General features: G+C 37.9%; 1 long non-coding RNA gene across 2 annotated transcripts; it reads left to right on the plus strand.

The window, feature by feature from the left end:
• The first annotated feature begins 1,490 nt into the window (after positions 1-1,490).
• Positions 1,491-21,616, plus strand: LOC134431639 (uncharacterized). Of its 2 annotated transcripts, none has more exons than XR_010031044.1 (3): positions 1,491-1,606; positions 19,912-20,034; positions 21,497-21,616. It is a non-coding gene; the product is annotated as an uncharacterized LOC134431639 (long non-coding RNA). The 2 variants fall into 2 exon arrangements; XR_010031043.1 differs by having other exon boundaries at positions 1,563-1,601.
• The last annotated feature ends 2,242 nt before the right edge of the window (positions 21,617-23,858 follow it).

Genomic DNA, 23,858 nt, shown 5'->3' on the forward strand with positions numbered 1-23,858 from the left:
ATATGAATGACTATAAAACCTTAACAACTAGGGTTGTATAGAACACTCTTGTGGGGGTCTAGAATAATTGTTTTTAAAAGGACAAAAGCAGAAAAATATTTAAAATTTCCTGTATATAACAGACAAAGGATGACAAAGTCCATTTATATATGGGGGTGCTAAAAAGACGATGCAGGGAAGAGACAAGTATTCACAACCATTTCGCTTCTGTATCTGAAAATAAATTAGCTGATGTGCCACTATCACATGAGGATGACATACTGCCTTCTCATCCACTAAGGAGAATATCAATTAACAATGTTTAAAGATAAACACTTCAGACAGAAAGCCTGGATGATTTGCTACAGTCTAATACCAGTGGTTGAGATGTCTTTCTTGCTAACATTAATATCTAATAAATGTGAAAGATTGTAAGACTTCTGAGAAGTATTTGAAGTAGACAAACATTGCATGGGAAACTTGTTAAACTGTGCTCAGCCTTAGGCACTGTAATAGGAGGGCCTGATACTGGATTTGGTTAAACAAAACTGTTTCACATTTTTCTATAGAAGACAGGTGTTGTTCCAGCAGATTATAACTTTGGTTGCTTAAGGTAACCTCATAAAAACTATCTCAATGGCATTCCTTCAATGAGATTCCATTTTTAAAAGGACACTAAAATAATATCAGTAAATAAACTCTGTGTTAAATAAATTTAAAGTCAGATAGTGTATATCTCATACAATCCCCTTCAGTTGTGGTATTTCTAGTACATTTGTTGAATTGTGCACCAGAGACAGTTTAAGTGTTAGTGTTAGGTAGGATTTATTACCTAAAAAATAAAAAAAAAGATGGTAAAAAATTGTTGACTGTAAGATGATAGAGACTGCAAGAAGAGTAAAAATTTGATTTAATGACCCTGTTTTGTATTATATCAGCATATTTGTTCTACATACAGATAATTTCTGTATTCCAAAGGGAAAAAAAGGAATAAAGAATCAAACTGAGGTTGTTTTGAAAAAAATCTGGATATTACAGATGACATGAACTCAGAAGAAACTATCAGTGAGTAATTCCACGCCTAAAACATCTGTACATGGTTTTTTGAAATGAGTAATCTTGAGTGGGAGAAAATGGGAAGTGTATGTCTGGTTATGGAACACTGTGTATTTTACACAGTTCTGCAATCCAGTTCTGAAAAAGTAATTAAGGAATAAGGAACAATAGAACAGAATTCCATCGAAATGTGGAATGTAGAGTGCATTAATGTGAGAGCCTTCACCTCTGTGCATCTAGATCATCAAAAAAAGCAGCCTAGTGAGAGAGAACGGCGACTTCCCAAGAAGCAAAGGCAGAGTGCTTCACCCTCCTGAGACAGAGCAGAAGGGAGAGCAAATATCTGGAACCAAAAGTCAGACAGATTCAAGTAGGAAGGGGAATTTGTGTCTTCTTTGAGGGCGGGGGATGAATCACTTGGAGAAGCTGTCAAAGGAAGTGGTGTTTCTTTTATAGTACTCCCCATCCTGCTGCTCTTGGCTCTAGACTGAAACACTATTTAGGAAATATGCTTTAGCTGGACACTGTTTAGACTTTAACATCCTTGATTTTAGACATCTTACAAGGTCAGGTAGGTAAAATTTAATGGTCTTTCATTCAAAGGGAGTGAGCTGTATGTTGAAACAATCTTTATCTGCATTGATATCCAAAACAGAAAGAGTACCTCATGCTGTTGACTTCTCTGCTCCTACAAAAATAACAGAGGACAATACATCAATACCTCAAAAATTAGGAGAATTGGGTGTGGTAGTCACTTGAGGTTCTCACAAAATGTAGTACTTTTTCCGTATTACTTAGTATTGTTTGAAATCTTGTGTAGAGTCAGGAGCACACAGGCTGAAAGCCAGCCTGAGGGCCAAGCTGTAAAATGTATATATTAATGTGTGTATTAATGTATATATTAATGTATGTATTAATGTATATATTAATCTCTGAACATTCTTGCTGTCTATTCCTTGTGCCTGACTGTAGTTTAAGGTCTTGCAAATAGTAAGTGCTAAAATATTTTGGACAATTTCTTCTTTCTATTCTGCTTCATGTAACACAAGAGCACAAATATTTGTATAGTGGTGAATGACTCATACTTCACCCAGAGTTAACTTAATCAGCAGTGACTAAATAATGAAGATGTTGCACATTGGTTTCAGTAAAAGCAGAGATTTCAAAATTACCTTCCCATTTCCTATTAAAAAAGTAGTAAAGAAAATTGCTCTCCTACTTTGCGTAAAATGGTCAAATGCTAAACAAGAATTTGCATTTTTTTTATTTGTTATCTTGAAATGTAAGAAAAAGCAGTTGTAATTTTCCTGAGTTATCTTATGACTATGCTAGCTACAACTTATTCAATATTACCAATTGTAGGCAAGAAAATGAAATGCACCTGTAAATTTTAAGTCATCAGAAATTCAAGGTTCAGAGGGCCAATAATAGAATCTTATGTGTTTGGCAGCCATAAACAGAGCTAATCAGTTAATGTAAATTTCTTCATTGTTAACAATAATCTGTCTTCTTGCAATCCTACTGTTTCACAAATACCTTTTCCAAATCACTTCAAGAATGAAAGTAATTATTTTTTTAAGTTGTAGAAGGTGTATGTTAAAAATGCAGAGGAAATAATGGGGAAGGCACAGTTTAACTCCAAACTCAACTCCAAAAAACTCTGTACCAGTTTAAGTACGGACTTTATTGGAATTGAGATTTTTTTGTTTGCTCTCTTGGCATGTTCAGAGCAATTTAGCAAATGTGTTGAGTGGCATTGGTGTCAAGAGGTACTGTATTAATGGTGTTCAGGATGTCAGTGTTTAGTACGGTAGTTACCCTTCAGGATGTCTAAAATGTACTTGCCTGATTGAAAAGGTGGAAACCAAAAAAGAGCAATGGGATTTGGACAGCTGGAAAGCAAACGACCTAGGTGAAGTGAGCAGGGCTTCACAGAGGTTAGTGTCTTGATAATTTCTACTTTTATCGTTTTTGTTGAATTACTGTAAATCTTGAGGAAGGTTTGAAAGGATGTAGATGAAGAGCTGATTCATTGTGACTTAGGTGCTAGAGGGAAAGAAGGCATATATAATTCTCTTTCCAAATGGAATCCCTATTTGTTTAATCACAGATTCACCAAGGACAAGAAAAGGAGAAGCATGAACAACGTCTGAACACCACTGTGCTCAGAGACCAGATTTCTTACTGGTGGTAACTGGTTTGTACCACAGACTTTCAAATGTAGGGTATTTTCCATGCATTTCTTTTGCATCACTGTCATGAACTGACCCCATTTTTATTCTGGAGACTGTTCCTCCACAGCTGTTGAGTGGGTACTACTGATCACATGTCTGTTGTCTGTGTCACCGTGTAATACATTACTTGCCACGGAACTCACAAGGCAATGCTTTCACTAATAAGAAGCTAATTGCCTGGAATGTAGTTGGAAATGTCTTTAAATTCAAACAAACAAAAATTGTATATTCTCAGAGAAAAAATTTCATGAGAGGAAACCACTTTGAGGCTCTTTAGATATGTATAGAGATGTTGCTCTAGTAACCTTAGGGAGGCTTGAACCCAAATTGCAGTGCAGACTCAGAGATGCAAAGACTTGCTAAATAAATCAGAGGCTGGATTTATCTGCTCAGTCTTGGAATTCATAATTTTACACAACTCTGCTTCCAACATCCATTTCCAACCTGTGGAATGATTGATTTGTCTTAGTTCTGGTCCCAACAGGATTTTTCATGGAGGAAATATTTCCCTACAGTAAACACAGCCTCAGGCTTGTATAAAATGAAGCACCTATCTCTGAAGAACATGAGAGGAGAGAAGAGAACTCCCATCACTGCTATAGGATAAAAAGAAAACAGTAGGCCCAAATTAAAAGCCTTCATCCCCATAAAAATGAGCATTCCTATTCTAGCATGACTGCAGTGTCATGCAGTGACAATGCCACACCAATGAGGACAACATAAGTAAAATGGTAGCATGTACCTTAGATGCCTCTTGTAGAAGAAAATCCTGTAGGAATAGTGAATGTGTTTTTGAAGCAGTGTCAAGCCAACAGCTGGTTGCAATCATAGTAATGGCTTTGGGTATTGTAGAGCTGTGGCTCACCAAAGTGGCCCGTGGATTGCTGACATTTTGGGTACTTTTTTCAGAGGCCCTGTTTTTCTGCAGTAGCGCAAAGCAGAGCTCTGCATTCAGGCTGTAACTTCTGGTTTAGGGAGTTACAAATGGAAAGCTGTGTGCAGGATATGGGAACAATAAAACATTTCCTTTCTTTTTCTCATCTTTCTTGTAATGTCTATATGAATATTTTTAAATTCCTCTTTTTTGATTGAAGAGAATTTGTGCTAAGGAGGTGTGGAGTGATTCCTCATATCATTGCTTCTAGTTCAACCCAAACACTCAAAGAACTTTGAAAAAAAATTGGTTTAAGATTGATGTCCTGTTACTGTTAATACATGGTAGTAAGTATGAAAAGGTTGGGAAAATGGGTGAAATAGAAATGCATTTTCTATTTCTTTCAAAGGCCCCAGGGTAGAGAGGTGATCAAATGCACTATGGAGCCAGGTTGTGCAATGGCATGAGAAGGGGGGAAGCTGCTTGTAGAAGAATGAGAGGAGTCCTAGGCAGCACCAGCCATTGCTGCAGTTACTGATGTGTGTCTGTTAAAATGATGTTTCCTTTAGGTGTGCCATCAGACTGCCATGATGCAGAGCAGTCCACAGCGGCAACTGACACAAGGAGTGTTTAGGCCGCACCCTTTTCCAGAGCACATCAGGACTTGAAAAGCTGAAAATTTATAAGCCGCAGGGAGGACTTCAAATGGCTGCTTTAATTAAGAAGAGCCCGTGCGCAGAGCGTATGCAGCTAAAAGATTGGTTTTGTGCAGGAGCTGCAGAGCCCAGCCAGGCTGTGCAGTGAGCTTGGCTGAGGGGAGGGAGGGAGGGAAAGAAGCCTCTCCCAGCAAGCCCTGCCATAGAGATGTGGCTATTTCAGCCTTTGCCATGGGGACCTAGATTACATTTTTCACAGATGATTGGCACCTGCTCCCTGTGCTTGACAGAGACCTTTAAATTGCAGGAAGATCCTTGAACTCTGCTTTCAACATGAGGCTCTATAGAACTCTAAGTACTTTCTGAAATAAGGTTTCAGTTGTCTTATATTGAGCATTCACACAAAATGGAACATTTTGACCTTGTTATTTCAGTAAAAGGAGAAATGCAGCACCAGTCACCTCACACTGCTGGGATATTTGAGAGATGTGCTGAATACTGTTTGAAAACTATTTGACAGCCTAAAAAGATCTGGACAATAAATGCACATATGTTGAACTGTGTTTTGTTGTAAATTTGTACCTTTTATGTCGAGCATCTGCGGCTGCATTTGAGCATTAAGGATGCCCACACAAAATCATTTCAAGTAATCTCTTCTTTCAAAACACTTATTTTATAAACAGATAGATCAGGACTTTGCTGTAAAAGATTTTCTCTTAATAGACTATAAAATCAGCTACTCTCATATAGACTGTTGACTCTTCTAACTGCCTTGTTTAAATCAAGCATTGTTTTGCAACTAGAATATTTTTTTGCAAGGGGAGATTCACAGAGGTGGTATTAACAAGGACTAGTTCAACTCAAAATATACAATACAGCTTAATTAATGTGTAAAGCTCACAGAGAAAATCACTCCTTCTAACTGCTGTATCATTAAGATTAGAGGCTGAAAAATCTTCCTTCCTGAAGGTTCTCAAGATAAAAATAAATCCGTGAGCTTTACATCTTTCATTTTTCATTTTTATTTCCATTCAGTTTTACTGATTGAGCACAAACTGTAGGAACCCCAAGTGTGTGCAGACAAATGAAAAAATAAAGTACCTTTTTTTATAAGCCTCAGAAGCTTCAGAGGGACTGTATTACTTTCACTCAGCAACAACTACTTTAAAAAAAAAAAGATAAAACCATATTTGATAGCTGCTGAAAGAGGGAATAATCCAGATACAGACATTATGGCACAACATGCCATGCAGTTTCAATCTGCTACACTTTAGTAGCACATCAGTCACAATGAGCCTATTGTGAAAGGTTTTATCCTATTTTTATAATTTCTAGGAGACCCCTGGAGGCATTGGGAAATATGTATATTTTTGTGTGAAGGAAGCGTGAATAAACTGCCTTCGTTATAATCTGAACAGTTGTTGATTGATAATTCTTATAGGGATCCTAAAATGGAGATTTCCCAGCTGTGCTAGATGAGACTTCCCATCTCATCTAACACCTATAGCTCCTGAAAGACTGTTCCAAATCTCATCAGACCGGGAACATGAGACGGGTGGACTGGGCGATGCGAGTGCACACTCCACAGAGCCCCCATTCAGGCATCGTGTGTCAGCATTTGCCAGCAGACAGCATTTGGAGTCAACTCGGAGACAGACAATGACAGATTTAGCATCTTGCTGCGGTTGCAGGGGCAGCCCAGTGCACATGCACAGACGTGCAGTATGAGGAGCATGCCGAGGAGCTGCCAGAGCCTCCCTGCTACAAACAGCACCTGTGCTGCCAAATGGCGGTGCCACTCCATGGCCAGCTCCTTCCACGCCGACTCCAAGTTGTGAAGCACATTCCCAGGACCTGATCCCTCTTTCTCAGGGTGGGAAAATTAAAAATTAGCATGCTAGGTTCCCATTTCATGTGAACAACTTGCTTGACCACATGATGGTGTGATTGAGTAGGGCCTCTGCTCAGTAAATTAAAGCCATTTCGCTCAAGCAGGGAGACAAACAGCACACTCTCTTGTGGGGATCAGCCTCCAGAGTCTGGCTTACCCAGAGATTCAGGATAAAGGTTTCTCTAGCCTTATCTCTTTGCTGCTCTGAACTGCCTTCAATCAAATCTTGCCAGTGATGCAAGACTGAGAAGTTGTTCACATCCCTCAAGTGAAAAGACCCATATTTTTCTCATGTCACATTTTCTGAGATCAAGTTCAGGTCGCTAACATACATCAGATTCTTTTCTCCTCATCTCGCCAAGACTCGCTTCTTTTCAACATTCTGCATAAGCTTTAGGTTAGTTTCCACGGCTTGCCATTGTAATGAACAGAAAATGGCAGTGGATTTTCTTCCATCTCCTACCCACACTGCTGTGGGACAAAATGCCCATAAGAAAAAAGCCCACCAAAATTGCCCTTATGCCTGCTGAAGCTGTTGCTACAGCCTGCCCAAGGCACTGTCGGTGCTGCCTTCCCAGGCTGAAGTGTAACTATGAATTTCAAATTGGCCTTTGAATGTGGATTTACTGTGCACTAGCTGTCTATTAAGACTTCAAATCCACATATAGGCCTCCAGCAGTGAGTTAACCAAGCCCCCAAGCCTCCAATCACTTATAAATACACCTCTGCTTCAAGAAAACTGTGAGCAGAAATACCCTATGCTAAATGTTGAGTATGTGTTTTGTACCTTGCTGTCTCATAGTGGTATTAAGGGAAAAGTAAGTGGGAAACTGGGTTAGAAAATGCCAAAGTGGTGGTTGCCTGGGGAACTTGAATTCAGCTCTTTTTGCAGCACACTCATGTCAGTTTTTGAGCACACTAATAGATAGGATTTTTTTTCCAAAATTTATTTTGTTTCAGCATGGAAAAAAGCAATTAGTATTTTACTATTATTCTCTACTCAGAAAGTACAACTAGTTATTCTGTAGTTGAAATTAAATATTAGAAATTACAGAGGAAACTTCATCCTAAGCATATACAGACAAAGTGTTAAACAACAGGGACAGCCCTACAATGAGAAGTCCTGGGTTACCTTAATGAATAAGAATCCTGTGAACTATTTTGCTGATAATGTTGAGAAAATTACAGAAATTTTTAGTACTTATCTGCATTTTTTTTTCAAAACCTCATATATTGATTTCATTATTGATCATAATATAGAAAAAAAGGTTAATATTGAAAAACAAAGGATTGGTATTTCATGGCTTAAAATAAAACATGGAAACTATTACCGTGTCTGAAAGCTGTTATCACAATGTTATCTGGAGTTCTACAGTAGTGCCCTGATGTGCGAAGGAAGGTGTGTCTGGAGTGTCTGCTGAGCTCAGCGGTAACTCCATCCGCAGGAAGGCTGCTCCTTACAATGCAAACCCCACCATCTGCTCCAGCCCAGGCACTTCTCCTGCAGCTCTAGGGCAAAATCTGGCTATGGGTTAAGGAACAGTGGCCACTGTGAACCTGCAGCAAGGTTTTTGTGGGAGCTGTGCTCTTGCAATTTGGCCCTTAATTTTGGTGCCTTTTCTTGTTTTTGCACCCTGAGTGACAGCTCTTTTTGCCTCTCGGATCTCCCAGACAGTCTGGTCAGTATGCTCCAGAGCCCATCAATTTCTTTGGGTTCAAACCAGTGCCCCAGCAAGCAGAAGAAAACAAAAATCAATTGGTACCTACAACAGATGCATTTTTCCTGTAAATAAATGATCAGCAAAATTACTACATCTTATTTTATATTAAATTTATCTGTGCAGACACGTATTTGTGTTAATGAGCTACATTAGATTCGTGAAATAAACTGCTGGACTTCATTAAAATTAAAGCACATAGAATTATTCTGAGATCACCCTGTCCTTCCTGCCTAGCTTTGTACAAGCCACAAGTTATAGCAACCAACAAACTTTGCCAACAAACAACCGGCTCATGTTGGCTTTTGTTATTTTCCCCCTCTACTAACCTTTCCACAGGGTCTGTAGAGCCTCACTATTCTACTTTTATCACCAAGCACAAATAGCTGTGTGCAGCATCTTTCCCAGAGCAGTCTCACAGGGAGATTGTGTGGGTAGGTGGAATATTTTTTGAGATATTTTCTGATGGTTGTGTTCTGCCAACTGGCTCATCTCTAAAACTATTTTCGACACATTTTTCAATCCAAGGTTCATTATTTTTAATTGCCAAAAAGGTCACGTGTGCTGCATGACAGGACCGTACTTACTGTCATGAAAAGCCGCTCTTCTAGTAAGAGTCACATTAGATACTTGCTTAAAATATTTTTCTAAAAAGGAAAAAAAAAAGACATTTTATGGCAAGTGATACCTCTGAATACCCAGAACACATGTGTGATGAGCTGCTCCCAGTTGCCTTTCCAAACAAGGACAAGAGGTCCTTGTTTATGGCATTTCCTATTCAAACATCTGGTGTTTTTAAGACATTTTTGGAGAAAAATGTCTTCTCCTGTGCCCAGAGACCACAAGGAGTTTCTCTCTCAGAGAAAGCTGTCACCCAGATTGTTCTGGAGAGCAAAGGGAGACAACTTTTGCCTGTATAGCATAAAGCCAAGTGCACCAAATATGGTACTGTGATCCCTGGGTGAATCACAGAATTGCTTCTGCCCTGGCTCTGGAACTCTGTTGCAGACCTTGAGAAAATTTCTTTATAAACCCTTACTTCCTTCTTTGCCTTCACCATTAACAATATTCTTCCTGAAGCAGTTTCATGTTTAAGGAAACCTGTGAATACCTCTTCATAGGAGACCATTTCGCAGGTGCAGGTGTGCAGTGTCCCTTGTGTGGTGTCTGAATGCCCTTTACTCACTAGAATCATGTTTTGATGCATTATCTAACAGGCAGCAAACAGCATTTGCTCCCACGAGGCTGTTACTTTCAGCCAGCTTGCGTGTAATGAGCAAGGTGGCCATTAGCTTAGGATTCTGCTCATTGCTCTGATCTATACAAACTACCTGTGGCCCTCAAGAACATTGCAATTACTTGGGAATTAAACATTATTTATATAAAGAACTCTTGTAAAACCTAAAGATGACAATATATGAAGTCAGTTTTTTTACCACTCAGGCCAGCTAGCTAGGGAAGTGAGTGGGAAGAGATAAAATGAAGAAAAGGATAGGGCAAGCAGGAGCAAAAACAACACTTCCTTTGTGCAGATGGTTTTTATGAATACTGCTGTCCAAACTTGGTCTTTGTTCAGCTTTAACTCTTTGTTGCTTTTATAGTCATGAAAGACAAAACCAGATCTTAAATCAAGAAAACATCCTATTTTAGAATGTTTCATAAGACTAGGTTTATGTGCAACTTTTTCAAAAGAGCTGAAACATATTCTTACAGAGAAATAAATATCTAAGTCATGCTCTCTAATTCATGCATCTTAAGCACTTGCTGAGCTGTTTTCACTAATTTCATAGCCAGTCATTGGCCCGAGCTATGCAGCAAAATCACTGAAGTTACCTAGGTCACACGGTTGGTTGCACTCATCCTTTTCTGTGAGCAAACCAGTATTATATGCTAAGGGAGGCAGAAATAAACTGGACAAGAAAAAGAATTTCCACTTTGCTTAATAAACATATATATAAAAAAGCATCCATTAGTTCCTGTATTTCACAAACCAGAAGAACATGCTCTTACCTTGAAAGTTTTGCTGTCAAGGTCACTTCCAAGATTCAAAGTGACTTTCTGAGCCATGAACTGCTGCAGAGCAGCCTCATATCATCCTTGTACGAGAAGCTGCCCTTTCTTTATGCAAGACAGGGCAGGAAAAGTTTTGCAGACTGCCTGACTTTTGGATGCTGCCCATTAGAAAGAGAAATTTTCACCATTGTTTCAAGGTTTAACAGTAAAATTCAGTGTGGACACAAAGAAGTTGATAATTAAATATTGGATTTGCTTTCCTTTTTCTGAGGCCAGAAAACAGACCTCTTAAGACAGATATGTGTGTGTGTGTCGTGTATGTGTGTGCATGCAGAGAAGAAATGGAATCCCTCACTTGTCCCTGTTCTGTTCTTTTTTTATTCTGTCCATGAATTTTGTGAGGAAGCAAATCTAAAAGTGATTTGAAGTGCATAAAGTTTACTGTTTAGACTCAAGAGAGCTGTGAAGAATTTAAAATTATGTCTTGTCTTTATGAATATAGTAAAGCCAAGAAATCCCAGCTAGAAGACTTCCAGGTGCATTTTTTCCTGACTCTTAAATAGGTTACCTGCTTGACACGGTTTGCTATGGGCATGTTAGGAAGCCTGGAGCCTACCATGCAGACTGCCTCCTCACTCTGCCCTGCCTGCTGGGGACTCCACACTACTCACATCTGCAACTCAGAATTATTATTTCAGAAGTGTCCTTCAAAAAAGTGTCACCTGTAGTAGTAAAAATATTAATAGTGTAATAGTAAAAGTGAAGTTTGGAACGCATCCAAACATCCTGCACAGAGCAGACACATTCTAAGCAAGAAGACCTTAAAGAAAACCCTGAAAAGTCTTAACTTTTATATCTGTATAAATATATATTTTCAGTGAATGTGGTGGCGTGTCTATATATATTCTTATGTGTGTATATATGTGCATATATTCTTTTTATATACGTATATATATAAAAAAGTATAGGTCAAGCTTCATGCGAATACTTCAGAAAGAAGAAAGATGGGGATATTAAGTTAGGCAAAAAATGGTCAAAGACCAAATATCTCTTTTCAGACATTGTTTGCAGTTTCACATTTTGACTGTTTGTCATTACCTTACTGCTTTATGCTTCTCAAATTTTAGATGATGCTTCAGGGAAAAACCATGAAGAAGTATAATGTGGAGTGGTCAGGAACTAGATTTAGTTGATCTATATAGTCTAAAAGATTATGCAATCAAATAATTAAGAAGGGTGCTCTGGTGACTTGACAGAGACCTCACACCAACGATGTTTTTATGCCTGTGCAAAACGAGAAATTTTAAATGTTAGGTTAAAGAATAAAATGAAGGAATAAGAAAGAGAAAAGAACAGCTTGGTTGAATGCTTTTCCAATTTTCCTTATCTCCTCTGAGCAATTGTGGACCTATTGCTTTGGATTTATGTATCACTTTATAACATATAAAGACCATTTCAGACAGTGGCTTTTCTGGTTAAGGACTCCATTCCTGTAGTGCCTGTCCAGCACACTCTGTGTGGGCATTGTTTTTATCTTAGTGTTTCCACAGGCAATTACATTTATTAGTACAAATGTGTAGAAGACCTTTTTCCACCATGGTTTTGACATCATTAATATTGACTGTGCCTGAGAAGTCGCCTTGAAGTAAATTTTGGGAATTTTTTGACAGTGATAATAATCCACAGAGTAACAGGAATAGGAATAACATGTTAAGAAGGGAATGTTACCAGATATCTATAGGGTAACTTCACATGGATGAGTGATCATCATCTATGGGATAGGAGCCAAGAAGTGGTAAATCAGCACTTTGTCCATTAAATATTTTAGCTAAGTACTTACAGATAGGGGAAAAACCCGTTCAGGTCACCCATTTCACAATTTCAGAAATGTAAAACTAGATCCCACAGGCCAAAAAAGGGCACGCTTCCTCAGTGGTATCTGGAAGACTGCCAGTTGTAGAGAAAGTGAATTAAATGAAGATCCACATTTTGCGTTAGTCCTGCACTAGAATGATTAAACTTTTCAGTGCTGTTGACTTAGATCTGTTAGCTTGTTTGTGATGGAGGATGTGGGAACTGTCAGTGGAGACCTCACTGATAGTGTAAATTACTCCTGGGTACAAGTAAAGCTTTATAGTGTTGTACTAATGTTACCACTGACATATGAACAAATGTATTCAGGTTTGGATCTTTGTGTGGCTGGATGAGTTTTTTGCCTTGTGGGTAATTATGAAAATCCTAAAAAATCCCTTATGAATAGTTTAAAAGTATTTAAAGCAGTCAGGAAAATGTGAGTGCTTTCAAAACTCGCCTTTAAAAAGGTATCCATAAGACTTACAGCTCAAACAACATCAGTCCTCTAATCTTGATGCTATTTTTATTCACTATTAGTATAATTAGTTATGTGAATCTGACTGAAGGTATCACTTCAATCAGGGAAATAGAAAAACTAATTAAGGACATTTTCAAATAGCTTTTTTGCAGACAATGTGTCAGTGAGCAAGAGAAAGCAGTCAGGGGAGGCAGTGGGAGCAATTTTAGGTATCTTGCAGATTGAGGAAGTGCTTCAATTTTTATTCCTTAATGTGTGCCAGTATTAAGCCAGTGGGGCAAACAATCAGCCTTTACTTAATATAGACATAAAGGAAAAGGAAAAAGAATGAGAAGATCAAACTACAACCAGAGCTAGAAGGTACAGTCAAAAACCTTGTTAATTTAGATTGCTCTGAGGTGACTCACCATTTTCAAAATTATTTTTGAGGAGGAAACAAAGGACAACACAATGCCTTTTGAAGTCAGAGTCCCTTTTTTCTTCTGGTAATGAAGTCTGACAGACTGTCTTTGATCTTTGAAACAATCTACAAACTTGTACAGCTTTGATCGCTAACATAATGGATGTGGTGTTATTTTCCGTGCGTGTTGAAAGTGGGTCTTAACCACCCTAGTTAGTAGGGGTGCTAATTGAGATACAAAGAAGCCTTACCCTGAGCATGGAAGTGAGGTCTCGCTAGCAGAAGACACACCTGCATTTATATCCTGTCTCTTCAGAGTGAAAGCCTGCGGTGGAGAATCACAGACCGCAGCACTCTGTAGTGCTGCCTCCCCTTGTCATATACTCGTGGTTTTACAGGATTAACACAAGTAGGTTATGTTTATGTCTCTCAGTTTGTATAAGCTTTATCTCACTGTGTCATATTTCTGGAGAGCCTAGTGGTGCTTGCCAGCAGGCACTCTATTAGCACAGTAACATGATGACAGAATTCCCCCTCTCTCTCGGCGAGCACTGCCAGGCAGGAAACGTGCCTGGGGAGGGCTGCCTCTCTGTGCTGTGCTCTCTTAGGAAAACCCATCTTTTTCTAAAGAAACAAAGCCCAGGTTTAGATCTGACATTGCAATTTGATGAACTGTTTCTGAAATAAAGGGGAGAATGCATGTAATTTCATGGTATATTCTTGGAACGAATGGGCTCAAAAGTCCTGCAGTGGGTTCACATAAGTGGAGCTGCTTTAATTATTAGCCACAGATATTATCATTTAAGTTAATTTGGAAGGCAAAATTTTTCCTCTGACTCGTTTATGATAGCATTTTAAATGCATGGTTCTTCTCTGAAAGCACAAAGCAGAGGACAGCTGGGGAAGGATTTTCTGCACTTGGCAATGGACATCTTACCTGTCTGCATGAGCAAATAACCCCCTTTGGCTGGTGGGTGACGCTTTTATATAGTGATAAACGAGAGCAAATGGGATGGCAAAAAGTTTATGGCATTAAGGCTTATAGTAAGTGTTATCAAAATGTTTTTGAAGCACCATATTCTGAAAAGGTTAACTGAGATCATGACACTAAAATAATTTGCTTGGGCAAATGTCAGGCATATTTTTAAAGAAACCATGCAGTGGAGTTCAGGACTTACTGAAGGCTTTTGTTTTCAAAAGACTCCATCTTTTAGTGTGATGAGTCTTAGCAGAAACAGATGTACCTGGAAAGTACACGAAAGGAATAAACTGAAGTTTCAGAAGAGACTTTACCCCATATGCTAGGATATCAAGACTTGCTCTGTAATTCTGCAAATTCCTCCTGGTTTTGGAGATTGCCATACCACAGGGTGTTTGGAACCCTGCTGGTACAAAGATCTGCTGTGGAGCACCCAGTCACCCAGTTCAGTCTTGACAATCATGCCTAGATATGTAAGTTTTTAGTTTAGCCAAGGGAATATGGAATGCTTTTCAATACCAAGGGAAGACAGAATGCTTTTATGATTTTCTGAGCTTTTGATCTAACTGAAATATTTCAGGAGAGTGTTCTCTGAAAACTGGCTTCTTTTGTGCATATGTGGAATCAGGTATCAGTGAAGCCTAAACTGAAATCCTCTGTGTAGAACTTTATTGTTGTACTCATGTTCACCAACAAAGGGATCCCAAATTCAGGCATAAGACAGGAATACCATAGTGGAGATGCTGGAGAGGAGAAAACACAATGCCATCTTCAGAACTAGCTTTAACAAAGTTCTGCTTGTTCATCTGGACAGCAAAAAATCTGTCTAGCCTTGGGTTGGCATAGGCTCATTTTAGTTGTAACCATCACATTTTTATGCTATTAAATTCTTGCTCTGGTTACTCCTATATGGAGGCTTTATAGTTTCATGTTTTTAACATTTTTTAAAAATTAGTTTGTGAGGCCATTCTAAGGCATTAGGAATTTAGGAGTGAGAGGAAAAAAATACCAATATAATGGTGGTCAGTATATTTACTCATTAAAATGTAAATATTACAATTTTAAGGAAACTTAATTTCCCCTAAGAGAAAAGGAGTACCTCCATTACTTTAGCCCTCACATGGCTAGGCTGTCTGTATTTGACCCTGAATCATTGGGCATGTACCTATTGTACAAGCAGGAGTAATGACAGAGCTCTGAAGGACAATTCATGTAGGAGCTATAGATCTCAAAATCAATAGAGTGCTTCAGAAAATAATGGAAACCATAAATGTCATGATAAGGAAAGACATTAATGTCAACTTATGGGCAGAAGACAAGACTGAATGAAATAATGTGAAACTGAGGTGACAGGACAGTGAAGGAGCAGTGGTACTTTATTTATCTTGCAACAGAAGTCTTGTTTTATTACAGTGCCTCAAGTAAGGGATATTTCCAAAATCATACAAAGGGCCTTTTGTGCTATATAAAATGGATGAATTTATGAAATGGGGCAGACTACCATCTTTTACTGCATTAAAACAATGGAATAAAATATGGATATATGGCTAATGACAAAAAGCTGCTCTGCTGTGCATGGTGGGTTGTTGCTGTTGAAAGCTTTCAAGTCTTTCTGCTCTGAATGCCCCCAGTGCCATCCCACGTTTTGCAGAGGAAGCTGTGGGTTCAGGAGCTGTAGTTTGTGCATGGTCCCAGCCAGAGCAGGGACCATGGTCTTTCTACTGGGGTTCATCTTGAAACAGTAATTCTATTCTACGCCACAAAATTCTGTATCCTGGACATCAGCCAGATTTTTTCTCATTCTCCTGGATTTTGAGATGTGCCTGAATTCTGTCAAAGACTGTGCTATTGGACTAGATCCCTATGTTAGAACAACTTCTGGTTTTAATTTGCCATAGAAGAATATTAGGCAAAGTTTCAGTAAGGAAAAAAAATCAAACTGAAAAAAAAAATCCAACGCAGAACAGAAATGAAATCAGGATTTTTTTTTTTTTTTTGGTCAGGGGGCCTGTGCTCTCCAGTAAGTCTGTTTGCTTATTAAAAAGTATGTGGATTTTACTTAAAGATTTACCAGGAGATTCTCCTTGCTGTCCTGTTGGGCGGTGCACATTTAAGTAGTTGAGTATTTATAAAAAAGAAAAGCACCAGAGAGAAGATTTTCAGTTATAATGTAAGCTTTGAATCAGTGGTATCAGAGACAAAACTGGATTAATATAAATCCTTCAAGGGATAAAACACATTTACAGATTAACCCTGACCTCTGCTTAAAAACTCCCAAATTCTCTTTTCTCTATTGATTTATCTAAACAGAACTGCCTGGCTGCACACAATGAAATGCTTCCTCTGCAGGTCAATTAGCAGGCACCTGGATAAGGCTGAGGCTTCTGTTAAAATCCCATTAGATGCTGCTACAGGCAGTTGCTGCGTGTTTTCTACCAATATGAATATTGTATTTAGAAATGCAGAGTATATGGTATAAAAATTCTGGCAGCTATAAATCTTGTATTTGAAATGGACGGCTTTATTGACTGCTGCTGTCTCCAAGATGGAGAAAAGGAGAAATCTGGTCTATTCTTTTGATTTAAAATGAGAGAGCACTATTTAGGGATGATTGATAGTTGGAAAGTGACTTACCAAGTGCTCCACAGGATTATATTACTCTAGATAATAGGTTAAACAGAAAAGAGAGTCTTCTGAATTCAAAGGCACTAAACATCATTTTATTGCAAATGAGAAAAATCAGTGCAAGTATGACATAGACATGTTCATTTATATTCTAGACCAAACTAAAAGATCATTCCATAAATTATTAATTCCAGTCTAGATGTGTGCCACCCTGAACTGTCGTCGGTCATGCTACATTTCATAATTTTTCATGTCCTGAAAAGAGATATTTTGAGACCATCCTGAAGCTGTTCCACGTCCACTCACCCCAGAACTTTAATGTTGCCATAGAAAATCTGAGATTATATCAACCTGTTTACTACCGTATGTTGGGTTGCATCTGTCTTGTACCCAGTGGAGTTGTAATTGGGAAGGTCACCAGATTTTTTTTAATGTCAGGAAATTTCTTGTGAATTGAGGATAAAATTATGTCTCTGTTGAATAAAAGAGCAAAAGTTATTTTGCTTTTTTGTGGAGCTAGCATTTTAGTAGAACTTTTCCACATGCCTATATTTAGGTTATGCTCCAAAGCACACAGAGAACAGATGGGAAAATCATTCAACCTGCCTGTATCTCAAGCTTCCGATCTATAAAACTAGGTGGATAATAGACACCTCAGGTATTTTAATAGCTATTAATGTTAAAGCATTTGACAGTGTTGAATTGAGATATAATCAATAGGAAGTTTGTAGGCATTGTATTATTAATAAAGCTTTATAAATATACGGTTGCATTGTATCGTTGACTATAAACATGTCTCTCAACTAGAATTTATCAAGTAAACATTTTTGAGGGATGATTCCCAGTGCACAGTGAAAGGTCCTGTTATTGAAATATATTGAGGGTTACAACTGACTGCAAGAGTTGACTGCATAGCTGCAAGGCCCAGCTGTTTATTTAAATGGCTGCAGTCAAGAAAGACTTAGGACTGGAAGAAATCCAGTGAGTTGTGCAGTTTCCACTAAATGAGAGAATATTTACCATCTTTTATTACTCTTAACCTTTCAGTGTTATTTACTTAGAATTTTTGAGAATATGCCATTCCTGCACACCTATAAAACACACAGTATTTTTATACTTTGAACTTTCTGTTGGCATTGAACAAGATGTTTTGATACTACCTAAAGTGTTACCACTTTTATGAAATGAGAATCTGTAACATCCCCAAACCTCCAGACAGCTTAAATTACCTTGGAAAAAAAATCAGTAGGAAAGGCATATTAGATCATGACCCTGTTTTGAAAGACATACATCCTTGAAAGCAGACAGACATTAAACTGAAGTGACACTTGCTGTTAGTCTGTAGGCAGTTTCTCAGAAGGTAAAATGCTGCTTGTTCTTGATGTCTTTAGTTACAGTCCAAAGATATGTCTATAAGAATCAAAGTACTTTATTACTTTAAAGGTGTTAAAATTTTAGAGGTGTTGAGATATAAGCTAGGTGTTTAAAAAGTGTAATAAATACATGTTTCACCATAAATTATGTACACGTCATAGAACTTTTTTTATTTGTTTATGAGTTAACTTTACAGTTGGGTAAAAGTAGCTTAATAAAATATTTGTTGTCAGAAATATTGTTCATGGATTGTTGAGATGATTCCTTGGATACACATTTTGTCTGTCTTGTATGGCAAAGAGGGATGCAAAATGTTATATATGGAAAGTAAGCAGGCACAAAATGAGAGTGGAGGATTTACACATTAGAACGAAAACCCCACATTTTGGCAATCAGGTATATCCAGCAGTGCCTTTTAAAGCACTATTGGATGTCTTGGGTGTTTGATAAGTCACAGAGCCAAGAGGGACACGAATCCCCTCAGAACAAAGGCTGCTGTTTGTTAAAAACAGTAAGTTATTGCTATTACAGCATAAGGATTGTGTCAGTGTTGCTGACTAAGAAACGCCTTGGGCCAGTCTCCTCAGAGGTAGGATGAGTGTAAGCTCACCACAACTGTCTTGTTCTCCAGAACTTTATAAAAATAGTAGCTGCAAAAATGACGCTAAATACTAAGTCACTGAGATTTACAGGTTCTCCTTTCACTATACAAAATACTAACTTTTATTCTGTTTTTTCATCCTTTAAAAATTATGGAAGATTCATTTATTAATCTTGAAATGACAGGGAGAAGGCATAACCACAAGGAATGTTTTTTTTGGAAATGAGTGCAATTTTATCTTAAACCCTTTTTTGAGAATTTTTTTTTTCAGTTATCAAAAATGTGTCACTGGCACATAGAGATTGTGTCTTCCTTTGGCAATTTGTCTCATCCATAAAAGACTAAACATTATGAAGCATTTGTACAAGAACTGCTGCAAGGAAGATTTTGATATATATATGTCTTACTCTAAATTAAATGAAAACCATTAGTTTTAACTAGTGAACATAAAAAAGAATAATTTGGGCTGAAAATTGGAAAAGAAGTGATTTTATAGGGAAAGTCAAATTTCTGGGAAATAATAGGAGGTGTTTGCTTTTCCACTAATCCCCTCTCTTTACCAGAGCTGCAGACATCTGTAACAACTTCTGAGGCAGAACGCAAATGTAATTGTGTGACTTCTTAATGAGTTACAAAAACAATGGAATTCTAAATGGATATGGCAAGTAAATTTTATTTCTTCTCCATTTTCGTGAATTTAATGAGAGTTTTATGGTTTTTATCACACACTAATGTGGATATCAACAGACAGCTAACATTCAGATGTGTAATTGCCACAGAAGATAGTAGGAATCCATAAATAAAATAACAATGACCATTTGATTGAGTTTGTTTGTTTGGGTTTTTAAACATTTTTGGTGCCTTCTTTTTTAACATTTCCTTTTAAACTGTATGTGCTGCAAATCTCAAAAATTAATGTTTATTAATTGCTTACATAAAAACATTACTTTCACCACAATGCTTCAAATACTCAGTAACATCAAAGTATCTGAATTATTTTGTTTCTTTGTAAGTAAAAATAGAGTTTGGGGTATTTCATTGAATATATTCTAAACTATGTAAATGTAAGCAATCTATTAGATACATTTCTCTACCAATGTTTTAGTTTCCTTTAAAATGGTTTTCAACTTCATGCTTGTATTCATCTATTTACATGTGTTTATCTGCATATTGTTTCAGGACTATGGAGAGTCTTCCAGAAACAGGTGTTTCCCATTGCAGTGCTGCAAGTGGCACTTTGGAAAATGTGGATACTTCACGGTGGTTCTGTTGCCATACAGGACTTGTCTCCGGAATAATACAGTAAATACGTTTTTCAAGGAAGGCTGTTCCATAAAGTGTGCTAGTGTTTCAGCAGAAGTTTCCTTTTTCTTTCAGTTGTGTATGATGCCAGGGAGCATAACACACTGTCTTGGCGTACTTTTTATTTTGTTATCGTATAGTTTGAATTGGTTATGGCCAGCTGTGTGTCTGAGTCCTGGATATTGTGCACAATGGTTGTGACTGACAGGAGTCTTCCAGTTGAACAGCTGTGATAAATAAATGACACAAGATAGTCTAAAAAATAATATTGTTATTGCGTTTGAAATGCCTACATTCTGCTTGCCTAAATAGGGCGATGTACTAACAGGACTGCATCACTTCATTATTCAAAGAGCGATGTAAAAAAAATGAATTAAGCATTCATTTACATTTTAAAATTAGTTTTTCTGGTTGTATTTGATAAAAACAAGGTTCTTTAACTTTTCCTGTAATGAACATTCATTGCTGAATGTTGGCATTTGTGTTTCTGTTATATTTGTCTTCTGTATGTCTTAGTGTGAGCTTGTGAACAAAAAATGTATCAAGAATTTAGGTTTACTGCAGAATGTGAAGCTTAAATATGTCATCAGTAACCGGCTCCACAGAAGGAATTTGAAGTTTTAAGAGTTTCATTGATTGAGTCAGGGATCAAAACTAGTTACATTTGTGCTTTTAATCAAAGGTGGATGTGACTGCCCAAAGTTCAGATTTTAAACAGGCAGCCATATGAAAATTTAATACTCTAAATGTTTCAATGAGGAGATTTTTGAAAAAAACCCAACAAACCCCCAAGTATTTAAAGAAATTGAGGAGTGAGAACTTTCTAAGAAAGAAAAGGCAGCACTCAGATGCATTGTTAAATATTAACACATCTTAAAATATTGGTGACATGTCATCCTGTAACAGTGAATTCAGGGAAAAAACATGCTTAGGAGCTCTCTTCATATCATAATACTTCTACCTTTTTATTTCTCCAGTTTCTTGTGCAATTTCTGGCCATCGTTAAGATTCTGCTGCCCAATTATTATTAGTGAAGGTTTCTAAAAATGTGGCACACAGAAGCAAGTATGTAGGTGAACTTACTATTACTTTATTACTTTCATTAGCTATGGTGGGTTTTTTTACCCTTTAAATTATCAGGAAGAAGGCAATTTATGATGTGTGATTTATGAAACAGCAAAATGGTGTTAATTCTTGTTTTCAGCAAAAGTGACTTTTAATAAGGTCCAAAGAAACATGAATATTGCATAACATACTTTTCAAAAATTACTTTAAAAATACACTTTAAGCCCCCAAATCTTTTAGGAAATTTTTAAAGTTCTACTGATTTTAAGTAATTTCTCAGCTGATAGAATCAAAGAGGGTTTCAAGTAGTTCAACCCTGAAGGTATTTATCTAAATTATGGTATTGAAAAATGTCATAGATGGTTCAATCTAATCAAAGGTACATTTTAACCCACAGTCTTGTCTGCAGCATCGACCAGCACTGGGTGCTTATGAAGGGGACAGAAGATTGTGCATTGAAATATGAAGCTTGAGAGCCAGACAGGGATTGCTGAATCATGAGATATTTTCTCATCCAAAGGAATGTCATTCTCCGTTTAATCTTTATTAAAATATGTGCATAACTTACTCTTGAGTCTGGTGTACGTTTATTTTTTTAAATGTGCAATTACTTTCATTGATGAGACAATTTTATTTCCATCAGCATGAGGAGCATTGTAGAGATGGCACTTATACGCTTCAGGGGGCAACTTTGCTAAAACCAAACCGACATCAAAGTAATTGTGTTTCAGTATTGTCAAAAGTCCTTTGCTTAATTTGAATGCCCAACATAATTGTGCTCAATTTTTCTCTATTTCCCCATTGTCAAGCTCTGCAGTACCATGCTCAGTCATACTGCACATTGCTGACATAATTTCTCATTGCATGGACACACACCAATCTCCAAGAGCCAGCCTGGATCCAAGGCTGTGTGAATATGCTTCTCATTTGGTGAGTTAGGAAAACATTGAAACCATTAGAAAGCTAGGGCAGGACTCTTTTTGTTCTCATGTTCCTTTTTGACTCTCACATATTTTTAACTGATCATTTACAGATTTTCTGGCTAATAGGCATTCATTCTGGTACTGGGTGTTTATCTGATGTTGTTCTTTTCATCAGTCATTCCTTTTTATAGGTGTATCTCTTCTCACACAATAAATCTGCTGGTTGGGTTTTGATTTTTTGCTTTGGCATTGATCCTGTTGTGGAGATGCTGTCTCGGAAGACATCTCACTGAGTCTGGTAACTGATCTGCAGTTTTAGTGTCCAGAATATTGTTCCTCAAAGTGGAAGTAAACACTGAAATTGGCAATGCAAGGCAATGTGGATTATAGATTTTCACTGACCTGTAAAAACATTTTACCAGCAGACTATGCTGATCAACAGGGCCAGCCAGGCCTGTGGTATCCTGAGCTTCATCCAAAGCAGGGTGGGCAGCAGGGTGAGGGAGGGGATTCTGCCCCTCTGCTCTGCTCTGCTCTGGTGAGAGCCCACCTGCAGGAGCAGCTCTGGGGGCCCCAGCACAGGAGGGACATGGACCTGCTGGACAAAGTCCAGAGCAGGGACACCACGGGGATCTGAGGGCTGGAGCGCCGCTGCTGTGAAGGCAGGCTGAGGGCTCTGGGGGTGTTCAGCAATCTGAAAGGTGCTGTACTGAAATATGTTTGTGTTTGTGTTTGTACGAAAAAGGAAGAGGGAGAGGCACTTTATTCAAGGCATGTTGTGATAGGACAAGGGGGAAAGATTTCTTTACCTGAAAGAAGAAGTGTGGATAAGATGTAAGGAAGAAATTCTTTACTGTAAGGGTGGTGAGGCACAGGAACAGTTTGCCCAGAGAAATTGTGCATTTCTCATCCCTGAAAGTGTTCAAGGACCCTGAGAAACCTGAACCTCGTGGGTGGCATGTCATTGTCTGTAGTGGAGATGTTGGAACTGGATGATCTTTCTTTTCCAAAGCAGGCCATTCTGTGATTCTAAGAGTGTCAAGAATAAAGCAAAAATGTGAAAAATTCTATATAAAAATGTTTAATTCTGAAGCTGATTTAATAAATTGGGTAAGTATTCACTTAATTAAGTGAAAAGGAAAATTATCTCTGCACTATACTCTCTTTTTTATTTCCAGTGAAGATAAAAGAGTACATGATACCCTACAGGCGCACACCTCTTATTGTCCTTGGAGGCAAGAGATAATTCCTTCCCTCTAAGTACACTTGTGCTGCTGAACCTTTGGATGTCGTTTGCCTGGCTGGTGGATAATGTTTGAAATGTACGCAGTGCCCAGAAAGTTTCTTTGCAGTTCTATACTTAATATAGAACAACATGAGTTGAAAGAAAGGGTTGGGCTGCAAAGCTGAGGGGGAAACCATCAAAGAAAGACCTGCAGGTTGTAATTTAGTTTTTTCTTTCTACCTGTTTCCACTGAGCTCTATTTTCATATAAAAAAAGAACTAGTTGTTTCTGTGACCACAAAAGAAATTGAACTATGAGAATCTTACTTAATGAAGATGAGATTCATGAGAAGTTGTGCCCTTCCCACCCATGCTCTCAGGCAGTTTAAAGAAGTCCACTTCTGTTGAGGGAGGAGGAAACCAACACAAAAATTTGTTTGTCTTCTCCTTTCTCCTCCCTTTAAGTTGTAGTATTTTATTTCCTAAGTTTTGCAAAAATGTGTGAGGAATATACCTTTCAGGTAACATGTCTTCCATTTTCAGGAAAGCTCAGGTGGGAGTAAAAGGAGAGATTTAAACACAATGGACCCATGGTAGTAACATTGCTCATGT

This window comes from Melospiza melodia, chromosome Z, assembly GCF_035770615.1.
Source record: "Melospiza melodia melodia isolate bMelMel2 chromosome Z, bMelMel2.pri, whole genome shotgun sequence".
Lineage (NCBI taxonomy): Eukaryota > Metazoa > Chordata > Aves > Passeriformes > Passerellidae > Melospiza > Melospiza melodia.